Raw genomic sequence first — 12,838 nt, 5'->3', positions numbered from 1 at the left:
TCATCAGCCCAGCCATTAATATATCTGACAGTTTTGCAAGCTGTGCTAATTGCTCAGCTGCAACAATCATCATAATAGTAAGCAAATTATTCACCTTTTGACATGAGGAACACTGTTCTCCAATGTTATCAGGTGATACCTTTATATACACATAGCATTTAGTAGATAGGGCAAGATACTTGTGCTTTAGCAAATCATCAATGACATACTCATTTAAGGAGTCCATTCTCAGATGCAAATAAAGAATTAAACAAATTAATAACCAAAATCAGTAACAACATAATTTAAAGAAATTAAAACAATTAATAATTTAAGTCAAATTGTATGATGAACTCATACAAACAAAATGCAACTAAATATTAAATCAAGAACACTGAGCTAACCTTGTACAAGATGAAGTAATTAATTAAGTTGTCACTCTGTCCTATAGTACCAGTTATGCCAGTCACAATAAAATGCTGGATGTTGTTTAGCCTCACTAGCACACATGGTCACACCTGGTTATAACAGTGAAAATCAGAGGAAAAAATAAAATATAAATTAAAATAAATCTCTTTTTACATTACAATTGCACAATAAATCACAACCCAACAGTATGTGGCTTCGGATAAACTCTGGAGTGTCCTGTCTACAGTCAGTGTGTATTTATAGTTGACTACGGCCTTGTGATGGCCAGATCTTTCCTATCTAAAAGTATCTTTTTTTTCCAATAAACAGTGAAATGCAGAGGTAAGCAATAATAAAATATAAATCAAAATAAATCTCTTTGTCTGGAATCTGTCCATTTCTTCCAACAAACAGTAACAATCAAAGGTGACAAAATAAAATATAAATTAAAATGAGTATTTCCTTTCCAAGCAGTTTCAAAAATAAATCACAAACCAGCACTGTATGGTTTCAGTTAAGCACTCAAATGGAAGTCATGAGAACTAGGTGATATGCTCCACATCGATGTTGCGTCGGGTGAAGTCACAGATAAACTTATACTGTGTGTGTTTGACAAATCATAGATGAGGGAGATGATGAAAATGGAAACCAAAAGGTAATGACATAGAGAATGAGCAGGATGGCGGTGGGTGCCAGGGACATATATAACACAATGCAATGTAAGCCATGCATCTCAGACTGATTGCCTTCATATCATGCAGTATCTGCTATTGCAAGTAAGTCAGTCTCCATGTGTGCAACACTGAGAAATGGCAGTTAAAAGTACACCATATGCATAATGATAGCAAGACAATCATTAAAAAGGATTATGTATTTGTGTGCTGTCATTCTGCAAATGTCCTGTATTTACCTGTAGAATGGCAGACAGTTAAAGAATAAGTAGAAACATATTTATATTTGTATACGAGTAGAAACATGCTGTCTTGCCGGAGACCAACTGCTCACTGAATTCCTGAAAATAGCTGCCCAATCCATAGCCTACCCCATATCCATACTAATCAATTGCTCTGTCTCTGAACACTATGTCCCACACATCTGGAAAATTTTCTACATCATTCCCCTTCACAAGGGTGTCCCCTCTAGAGAAATCTCAAATTATCAACCAATTGTCATCCTCTCTCCCATAGCTAAAATCCTAGAAAAACGTATCCACCAACAGCTTCTAAATCACCTCACGACAAACAATCTACTATCCCTCTCACAGCATGGCTTCAGGCCTAAGCACAGTAATAACACTGCCCTAATTACCTTCCCCAATACTATTCAACACCTCAAAAATGAAGTCCAGTTGGTCTCTGCAATTTTTCTAGATATGTCAAAAGCATTTGACACTGTATCTAACCAATTGCTATGCAACAAACTCGGCAACAACAGTCTCAGCTCTTCTTCCTTAACCTGGTTCCACAGCTGCCTGTCAAGCCATCAACAGGCTACTAAATGGGAAAACAATCTCTCTCCTCTACTTCCTGTATATACTGGAGTACCTCAAGGATCAATACTTGGGCCCCTCCTTTTTATCATATTCACCAATAACCTAAACTCTGCCACCCAACCTGCAACTATCATCTAATACGCAGACGACTCCTCGCTTATCTGCTCAGCCCCTACCTCCCAAAAACTTCAACTAAAAATGCACAAATCTTTCCTGGACATAGAAACATACCTCTCGATGCATCAGCTCATCCTAAACCCAAATAAGACTGTTAATGATTTTCACTAGCAAATCATCCAAGCTTGTCCCACTACCCCTCTCTATCTACTCCTCCAATGGAACAATTGTCCCAACTAATCAGACCAAACTCCTACCAAGCCAGACTAGCCACTGCTAGAGCCCACTTACTATCCACCCTCCTCTATTGTTCACATATTTTCACCAACTACACAAGACTGACCTTGATAATCTAGGTTCCAGCTACAACAAAATAGCCAGGTTTGCAGCCAACCACCCCACCACATCACATCATTGCTCTTCTCTCCAGCACCTCGACTGGCTGGAACTTCCCAACCTGTTAACTCTAAACCAACTTACCCCTGCCCACAAAATCTTATTCAACTCCAATAACTGCCCTACCCTCTCTAACCTGGTCCAACCCTATATTAACTGCAGGTCCCTTAGATCCTCTGACAAAATACTGCTAAAAGTTACCCAGTTGCACAAATATTACGGTGACTCCCTCTATGCCAATAAAATAGCCAAAGTCTGGAACACTCTACCTCAGCACATCCAGAAAAACACTAACATCTCTTCTTTCAAAAAAAAGGCTAAAAGAATATCTCACCAGCAACTGGTATTTCACCAGGATAACACCTTCCTATTGTCTTTTCAACTCTGTTGTCTCCTTCACCTCAAACTACTACAGCTATCTTCACCTTTTGCTAGTAAAGTTCTGATTAGAATATCAGATACATTTGTGGGCACAACTAAATTTGTGTTATTATGCTCCTAGAAATCTGTTTTGTATAGCATCCTTGATTACTGTACTATTGTTCTGTGACTTACTAACTACTGTACTGTTGTGTTGTCTTAACTACTGCATTCTTAATATTTTTTTTGCTTGTATTTGCTGTAATATAATTTGTCTGGAGCTTTTCTCCTTGAGTCTCCACTAAAAACATGCTACTGGCCTAGTTGGACACTACCCAGTTAACAAATGTAAATAAATAAATAAATACAATTTGAGACAACATCCTATCCTCAACACTGCACTGAGTACAGCGGAATGGACTCCACATATCACTTTTATTTGTATCCATGAAAGCATATACAAATAAAAGAGGCAAATTACATTGTTTTCCTTCTGTCAGGATTGCTTACTGGCATGCACTGTTGCTAAGCTCTGGTGCATGACCAATAGCAAACTCTTAGCACAGGTATAGGAATTCTCTTCATTTGCCATGGGATGAGAACTGTCATTCACCTTTTCTCATCAGCTAGTAATTCTGCCTGATGCTAAGTGTCATGACATGGATAATTTAATAAAATAAGAAAAAAATGTAATAATAAAAAATGTATAGGCCATTTGTGGAAACGTGTCCTGTGTTTATGCATTTTCAAACAGATTATATTTTATAAATAGGAGGATATGACAGAAAAGTAAAGGAAATGAAAGCAGATGGTTGCACAGATGCTGGGAAGGCATAATAAGAATATTACAGTCACGTGATTCTTAAGACCCCAATGCCAGTGTAATAATAATTATAAACATTTATCTAGCAGGCAGGCCTACTAGACAAATAGAGCCTTTCAGAGGTGATTCTGAAGCGATGTCCAATTACTTGACTTACCTAAGGTCATACAGCAGACAAATAAAGGTTAGATTCAGACCTTGTTCTACAGAACCTAACAATGATAATATTAAGCCCTATTTGCCAACTTTACTGTATTGTAACATGTGCACTATGGCAAACCTCAATACCTGTTTTTCCTCTTAAAGATACTATGGTCAAGACTGAGTAAAACTTTCAGTGGTTAGGACTAGTATGACCATTGCTGGCATCCTGTGATGTATTGACTATGGAACACCCATCTCACAATAATGCAAATTGGTGTCTGACTGAAAAGAAAATGTGAAACTGCATCCCGTCCTCACTGGCTTAGAAACATGCAGTGATTGAGCTGGAATGAACTCCTCACATCGTTTATATGTTGAACAATGAAAGCAGGTACAGGCAACAAAAATCACATTACCTTACTTTTATTATGTCAGCGTTGCTTACTGACGTGTGAATGGTGCTATGCTCAGGTACATGACCAATGGCAAGGTCTTATCCTTGTAGGAATTGTCTTTGTTTTTGCGATAGGATGAGACCTAGCTGTAGACTGTGCTGTATTATGCCAAGCTGCACACAAATGATGAGTACAGAAAGAGAGATTTCTGTTTATTTTCCACAGCCATGTGTGTGTGGTGTGTTCATCTATTTTTCTGGCAAGATAAAAGGTGCCAAATGAGATGCTAAGGAAGAAATGACAATGGTGTGGGGGGGGTGGGGGTGGCAAGTAGAGGATAGGACACTAGGTGAGTAATTCTGGAATGAGCAGAATGTGGGATAGGATCATATCTTTTAGATTCATCACAAGCTAATAATAATGAATGTATCTGACTATTTATATGAGATTTATATATTATGGTTAAGTACTTCATAAATAATGTCTGACAATAATTTAACAATGTTGTGTGACCAAATGGAGGAAATCAGGTATGTAATACACACACAGATAGGCAAAGTGGAGAGTTATGTAGGGGACACTATTTTATTTATTTGTTTACTTATTTATGGGACAGATGCCCTTTTTTCTCTTTCTGAGTGACTGATAAGAAAGTTGGGGAAAGAAGGAAGTGATATCAGAGGTAGGTAAATAGGGGTGGTTAGGTAGCAAGGACAGGCAAACAGACAGACATGACAGACAGGGCTGTTAATGGATACAAAAGAGTGGGGAATGCCATGACAGGAGATAGGAATGCATGTTCAGAGCTACATCCCTTCTAGTTTCAAATACAATGGGAAATTACTTCTCACCCTCAGAGCTACCACCAGAGTCTCCTGACTCAGAAACCTCAGACAGTGCTGGACAATGAAGGTATTTACCCATCCTCTGGAGAATTTTTTTTTCCATTTAGCTGATTTCAACACAGAGGTAACTGTTCATCCTCCACCAGCTCTTCCAGCTCCTATTGTTTGACAAAATTGACACCTGCACTGACAATACTTCTAGTGGGTACCAATGCACCAACCTCTGGAGCAGAGCTACTTGGCGCAGGTGGTGCTGAAAGAGCAGGAAGTAGGCAGGCAATGCAGGCAGGTTGTGACTCTGAAATGCTGAGTGACTCTGCTGTTAATGGAAGAAGTGCTGCTGCTGCCACCTACTGTACGATGGCTGTACATGCCAGTGTGGTCAATCCAGCTTGTTGTGCTGGTGGATGTGATGGAGTAGTAATGACTGTTACTTCATAGAAAATAAAAATGGAAAGGATAGTGAAAAAGAAAGGTGAGGAGAGACACAACATCGGCAGCATTATAAATACGCCGTTAATGTTAAGGTCACAGCCGCTGCACATTCCAGATACATTATGAGAATTTATTACATTCCAGATAAAAATGTGTGAGGTCATTAATCATTGTTATACTAATGCTATAATATATCAGACGCTCACATGTAACAACCATTCTACAGAAAATGCTCATATTGTAAAATACATACAAAAAAAATACTATCAATTTCAACAATTGGCTAAGTTTTTGGTGTCATTCAAAGGGGATCCAGTGTCTGTCCGCCTGGGATGACATGCTCGACAAGCCATGTTGCTTCACTAGAGACAGCTTGCATGTCACCCTTAGGCTTTTGAATACTGGCCAAGGCTCTTACCACCCCCATAGTGCCTTTTTTAGGCAAGGCTCAAAAGACATACCCACCACCATAAATAGCACAAGTAACAAAAAACTGAGGGTGATGCTACTTAACGCCAGAAGTCTAAACCTCAAAATGCATGCACTCGAGGCACTCCTCAGTATGGAGAAAATCGATATATGTGCAGTAACAGAAACCTGTTTTAAGGCTCCAGAGAGCACCCCAGCACTACCAGGCTACAACTCATACCATACATTTCGGCCACAGAACCCGGACCGAAATACAAAAGGCGGGGGTGTTTCCATATTCATCAAGGATACCCACACCTCCAGGTTAATGGCACAGCACGATGCTTCAGAGATCATCCACGTGAAACTGACAACGGGCAAAACTGCAATTCAAATTGTAGCTTGCTATAGATCATCCACCATATCCCAGGACCCCCATTCCGCATTTCTGGAAACACTGGGAAATATAAAGGTCCTACCAAACACCCTAATATTGGGTGATTTCAATTACCCAAACATTAGTTGGGAGAACTACTCAAGTACTAACGCCCTTGCCCAACATTTCCTAAAATTTATAAATTCAAATGCCCTGGATCAACTGGTCAACACTCCCACCAGAGGTGACAACATATTGGACCTGGTCATCACCAACATGTCTGACTGGTGCTCCACACCGGAGGTCAACCCCTCACTGGTTAGATCTGATTATAAACAAATCACTTTGGATATCCACATTCCGCCCCCACAAGGAAACCACCATGAAAAACTTTTCAAAAGCAAACTTCACGTTACTTAAGACCGAGGTGGAAAGTTTCAAAGCCCCCATGCTAAAGGATAACATTGTCCAAGCTGCAAAATCCTTTACTAATGCATTCTACGGGCACCTAAAAGAATGCATGGATCATGCTATCCCAAACAAAACCAAGACTCACTCCTCCAAGAAAAGGAAACCAGTCTGGTGGACCCCTGCCATAAACAAGCTATACAATAAAAGGAGGAAACTAGTACAGAAAAGAGTAAAATCCCAAGAAGGGAAGACATCCCTGATCAGTATTCAGCAAGAAACTTCGATCCCTCATAAAATCATCCAAGGCTAGCTTTGAAAGAAAAATTACCAAGGACTCCAAAGATAACGTAAGGCATTCTTTTGCTATGTCAAGAATCTAAGTGGCAATGCTCAGATCTGCTCGGAGTTAGTGCAGAATGGTACAAAATACACTGAAGCGACCAATATTGCCAACATCCTAACAGACAGGCTCAGCACAAACTTCAACCCCCTCTCACCCCCAAAAAGGCCCATAACCATACCAGAATGTAGAGCTCCTGAAATCACACACTCAGGTTAAAACAGCCCACTCCAAAGCCAAAAACACAGCATCAATGGGACCGGATGGAGTCCCAGGCTGCGTCCTACATGAGCTCAAAGATGAACTAACCCCTCACCTAAACACACTGTTCAAACTCAGCCTCTCCACAGGTTATGTACCCATAGAGTGGCAAACAGCAACGGTTATTCCGCTCCACAAAGGTGGAGCCACAACAGACCCCAGGAACTATCGCCCTATAAGTCTGACTAGCTTGGTCTGCAAGGCTATGGAGTGCATCATCATGGAACTCATTAACAGAGACATTGGGAACCTCCAAATACTGGACCCTACCCAGTTCGGCTTTGTTAAGGGCTGATCATGCCTCCTAAACCTGGTGGACTTCTTTGAGACAGTTACCAAGGCCATAGATGAGGGAAAGGTAGTACACACAGTCTACCTAGACCTCGCAAAGGCCTTTGATACCATTCCCCATTCTGGTATTATAGACAAGCTCACCAGCCTGAACACAAACCCCTACGTCACAAGATGGGTTGCCTACTGTCTCACGGACAGAATAGAGTTGTGGGAGCTAGGTCTGACTTTAAACAGGTTACAAGTGGCATTCACCAGGGCTCAGTCCTAGGACCCCTCGTGTTTGGCATATACTTCTCAGAGGTGCAGGCAAGCACAGGAGGACTATGGCTGACCAAGTTCGCAGATGACTGCAAACTAGGGGCTATAATTGACTCTCCAGCTGACACAGACATCCTCTAAAAGGGTCTCACTGAGACAGACACCTGGTGTCAAAATCATGGCCTCAAGCTAAATGCCAAAAAGGGCACAGTCATCCCCTTTGGAAAAAACAAAGTACCCACAAACTACCACATAGGTGGTAGTCCCCTAAATATGGAAGACGTAATAAGGGATCTGGGGACCCAAATAAGTAGCAAACTCTGCTTTGATAATCACATTGCCAAAGTGGTTAGAAAAACCTTCGACATGGCACACCTTATCACAAAAGGTTTCACATCCAGATCAAAAGAGGTCATCGTGCCTCTCTACTCCTCGCTCATCAAACCCATCATAGAGTACAATGCCCCATTTGGGATGTATCTTACAAGACACCTGTAACAGCTGGAAAGACCACAGAAGTACCTCACCAAGAGAATCACTGGCCTCAAACAGATGCCCTATGCAGCTCGATAAGGCCATGTCCAACCCAGAACTGATTGACATGCTCCACCTAAAGAAAAGCTTATCCCCTCGAGCCACATGCTCTAGGGAGCTAAACCTCACCACAACAATAAATAGGACATGCTGGATGAATAGATTCCTGTCACAGAGACTTCCCATGCTTTGGAACTAGATTCCAATCTACATTAGGCAGAGCTCCTCGCTAACACTCTTCAAGAGAAACCTTGACGAGTGGATGGGAAACAGAAAGTTTACCCCAGGGATCACTTCAGTGGCTCTGCTGTACAGAAGCACAGGGAACTAATCTAAGGGGGCAGCGAAAGCCAACACATTCTGGCTAGGCTTATAAATGCCTTCGGGCAGATAGCTTAGTACCTACCTATGAACCTATGAACCTATAACATGTACAGGTAAAATTGATTTTGCATTGCAATTGCCCTTTAAACATTATAAGTTATTACTACAGATGTTCAATATATGCAATGTAAAATCCATATTAAACATATTTGTTGCTGGGAGGATAAAACTTCATGGCCAGCAGGCCTTACCTAACATTAATTTGTTTCTAACAACATGATCCTACCTCCTGATATGGTTTACACATTCAGAAAATGCATACTAAATTAGTTGTCTGACAACCACTTTTACCCTGCTATCCAATAATGTTTTTACCTAATGGTACAACTTCAAGTTTAGGTAAACATTGTACTCAGTAATACTTAAAGTCATACTCACCCTGTGCCTCTCTGAGGTGTTGCATTTTCTCCAGGTGATCCTTCTAATTTCCTTCAGTCTCTGCAGGGGTTACATATAAGGAGACTACTGAAGAAGTGTTTGTTGCCATGCTATGGTAGTGGTTTGCATAGGTATAGGATGATTGGTGGTCGGTTGCCCCTATAATCAGCCTCCCATTAGCTAAGGAGGTCAACTTTCTGGCATTTCATGTCACTGTAGTGGTGTGATGACATTGTTCTGCAGTGTGCGGAATGCATGTACCACGGGTGAGGGCCTTGCCAAACTATTCCATACCTCAACCTTGTATCATATGGCCCTCCTACAATGGTCTGCAGCTGTAGTTCTTCATGAGGAGGTGTATAAACATTTTAGATGCTTCATCACACCAACTTTGTGCTCAAAATGGATCACTACACTCCCCTGTATCAGCTATGTCTCTTCTTCAAAGATCTCATAAAAAAGGCAGGGAATTGGTGCCCAAACCAGATCTTGTGTGTTTTATCCTATGAGCAATGACATTCATCATCAAGAAACAACCTTGCGTGAGTGATAGCAAAAAATGGCAATATTGGTACATTATTCTCTGTAGCTTCTGTGTCAATTTTAGGTGTGAAATGTGCCAGTATTACCTGTCTAAATTTGCTGGTTTGTTTATAAGTACTCAACAGTGACTCTAGCTCATAGGTTCATAGGTCCATAGGTAAGTACTAAGCAAGATGCCCTTCCAGGCCATTTTAAGCCTAGCCAGTTTCCCATTTTATGCTCAGATTAACCTATCCCATTTGGCTAAAGATTGGCCTTACCCATCCCATAGTCAATAGTTATATATCACTTGTAATGAGAAAAACTGGATCATACCATAGAAAATTTGAGGGTCCCAAGCATGGAACAAAGCATTTAGCAGCTGCCTCTGTCCATTAGCAGTACAGGGGCAGTCCTGGGGTAACTTTATTTTACCATTCATAAATCTAAGTTGCATTTTCATACAGACAGGGATAAGCTTTATCTCATGTAGATGGGGAGCTTGTTCCAGAGCAGTGGTATCCTCTGTGAGATATTCCTGTCCATCCAATCTATTCTGCTGAATGCAGAAAAGGCTTAGATCCATAGACCAAGAATTTCTGATGGGATTTGACTTGCTGATTTACAATAAATCCATCAATATTGGGTTGGAGGATGCCTTGCATTCCAGTCACAGGTCACCTATTAGTTGTCTGTAGGATACCAAGTATAGTTACAGGCCTTTGAGTCAATCCTAGTAGGATATGTTGTTTAGGTCTTGTATCCTTTTAGGAAGGTATCACTGTGGGTACGCCAGTTCTTGCCTATGTCTGGACAGATACTAGCCAAAGGGGGCATTAGACTCAATGACTGGCCTAATGAGGGCTGAGTAAAGGGGGACAATGACATCCCTAGATACAGTTATTTTATTTATAAGCTGTGCAACAGAAAAGAACTTTCCTTTGACAATGGACACATGTTGGTCAAAAGTTAGGCCACTGTCCACACATTCCCAAATCACGAATAACAGGGCCAACTCTTAGTGGTGTAGTTCTCCTGGGGTAGATGACTTCCCAAAGGATAAAATTATGGATTTTGACATTTAGTTAAAGTCCATGATTTTGGCAACAGTTATTTATTTGGTACAAACCTTCTTGCAGGATGGTTAAATCATTTAGAAATTCAATGACTACTTGTAGCTTGCAGTCGTCTGCAAACTTAGTCAGTCAAAGCCCTTTGTTACTGGCTTTTTCTTCAGAAAAAGTAGATGCCAAACAGGAGAGATCCCACCAGAGAACTGTTGGGGACTCCATTGATGACTGGTCTCTTTGTGGAAGTAACTTCCCTTATTTTGATTTTCTGCATGCTACCTAGGGGCTAGTTGACAATCCACTGGGTGACATGGGAGTTTACTCCCAGTTTGTTTAGCTTTTCTATTATGCCTGAGTGGGAAATTGTGTCAAAAGTTTTGGCTAGGTCAAAGTACTGAGTGTGTACTCTTTTGCGTAGATTCATTGCTTTGGTGAATGTTTCAAAAAATCCACAAGGTTTAGTAAGTATGACCGGCCATTGATGAATCCAAACTGGGAAGGGTCCAGTGTTTGGTGGTTCCCTATGTCTTCATTTATTAGTTCCATTATAAGTCGTAATATATGTGAAGAATAATGTCTGTTAATGTAAATTTAATACAATATGATTACTTTTGCATAAATGTAAATTTGCCTCTGTCACACGTGATGATTCAATAGAGGCTGTATATGAGACTGGTCAGAGTTTTGGGTCTATAATTGTCTGGGTCCGTGGAAGGTTCTTCCTTATGCAGGGGAATGACTGTAGCATTTCTCCAAGTCACTTGGTACGAAATCTGTATAGAAGCTGTATAGAGGCTGAGAATGAACATTGTTGTTAGGGGTGTCTCTTAATCATGATTCATGCATTTAAGATGCATCCAGGGATACTGTCAAGACTCATCAATGGAGTATTTTCAGTTTCTGATAGTACTCTTAGGACCTGGTCTTGCATGATAGCTGGAGCTGGGACAGTGTCAGATATATCTTGAAGGACAGACAGAGGGAAGAGAAGGGTGAAGTCATAGCTAAATTTATTGGCCAGTATGTTCATTATATCTTCAGCCTCAGTGTAGGTAACATCACTCACAATCAGCTCAGTGAATCTGCTGTATTGTGCTTTTCAGATTGCCAATATAACTAAAAAAATGCCTTGAGATTGTCTTTGGCTTGGATAGCTATTTTAGCCTCAAACTTGGCTTTGGTGGCTTTTACTAAGTTCCTGAGTTGTTTATTTCAGTGAAAAGGGGTGTAATAGTTTTGAGAATCTCTCCTTACTTTTGGTCAAAATTATCTTCCTTTTATTGTAAAGCTTGTTGATATTATGGTTCCCCATAGGGGGTTACCCTGTGCTTGCTCCTACAGGATACACCTTCATCTATGCAGCTGTTTACATGCTGGTATAGTGTAGTGATGTTTGTTTCCACATATTCAATGGAGTTATTTGGGTTTGGTGGAGATTTGAAACTTGCCAATGTATCACCAAGGAGTAGGCAGTTTGTCTTAAAGAAATTTCTAAAGGTATATTGGATGGAATGAACATCTGGTCTCAGTTTTATTTCACAGGAAACTGCTTTAGAGTCAGACCTAACACATTGTGAAAGTACACCACTGAGGGTGCAAGATCAACCATAGTAGCTAGGACATGATCCAAGATGTTATTTGCCCTCATGGGTACTCTGACTAATTGTTCCAGGACATTTGTTTTGACAACGTCCAGGAATCTATATGCTTGTGCACTACTGGTGGTGTAGGTTTCCCAGTGTATAGTTAGATAATTTAAATCACCTAGGAAAATGGTACTGGGTTTAATACTGATTGAGTCTCGTGCCTGTAGATAGGAATTGTGGCTTTCTTATGTTATAGAGGGAGTTCTGTAGCTAGCAATCACATGGTAGAGGACCTTTCCTATTGTTATCTGGACATGAAGAAGCTCTAATGCATCATGCTGCTTTACCAGCCTTCATGTCAGTATATTCTGCATGAAGATTGAGACACCTTCACCTCTCCATCTTTTTTCTCCTCTTGAGCAGTAGCAGGTCTATATGTGTGGAAGGCATTATAGCTGTGCACAGCTGGAGTATTCTCCATCATTTTAAACCATGTCTCAGTCACAGACATCATTGAAGGAAGTATATTCATACTGGTATCCAGTAATACATCAAGGTCATTTCATAGCATGTGGACAGGGATGTGTTATAACATAGATGAGATTAATAGTCTGACACAATC

This window comes from Protopterus annectens, chromosome 14.part0 (genome assembly GCF_019279795.1).
Source record: "Protopterus annectens isolate FY-2018-M chromosome 14.part0, PAN1.0, whole genome shotgun sequence".
Taxonomy (NCBI): domain Eukaryota; kingdom Metazoa; phylum Chordata; order Ceratodontiformes; family Protopteridae; genus Protopterus; species Protopterus annectens.
The sequence above is the reverse complement of the archived record's forward strand: the minus strand, read 5'-3'. Positions refer to the sequence as shown.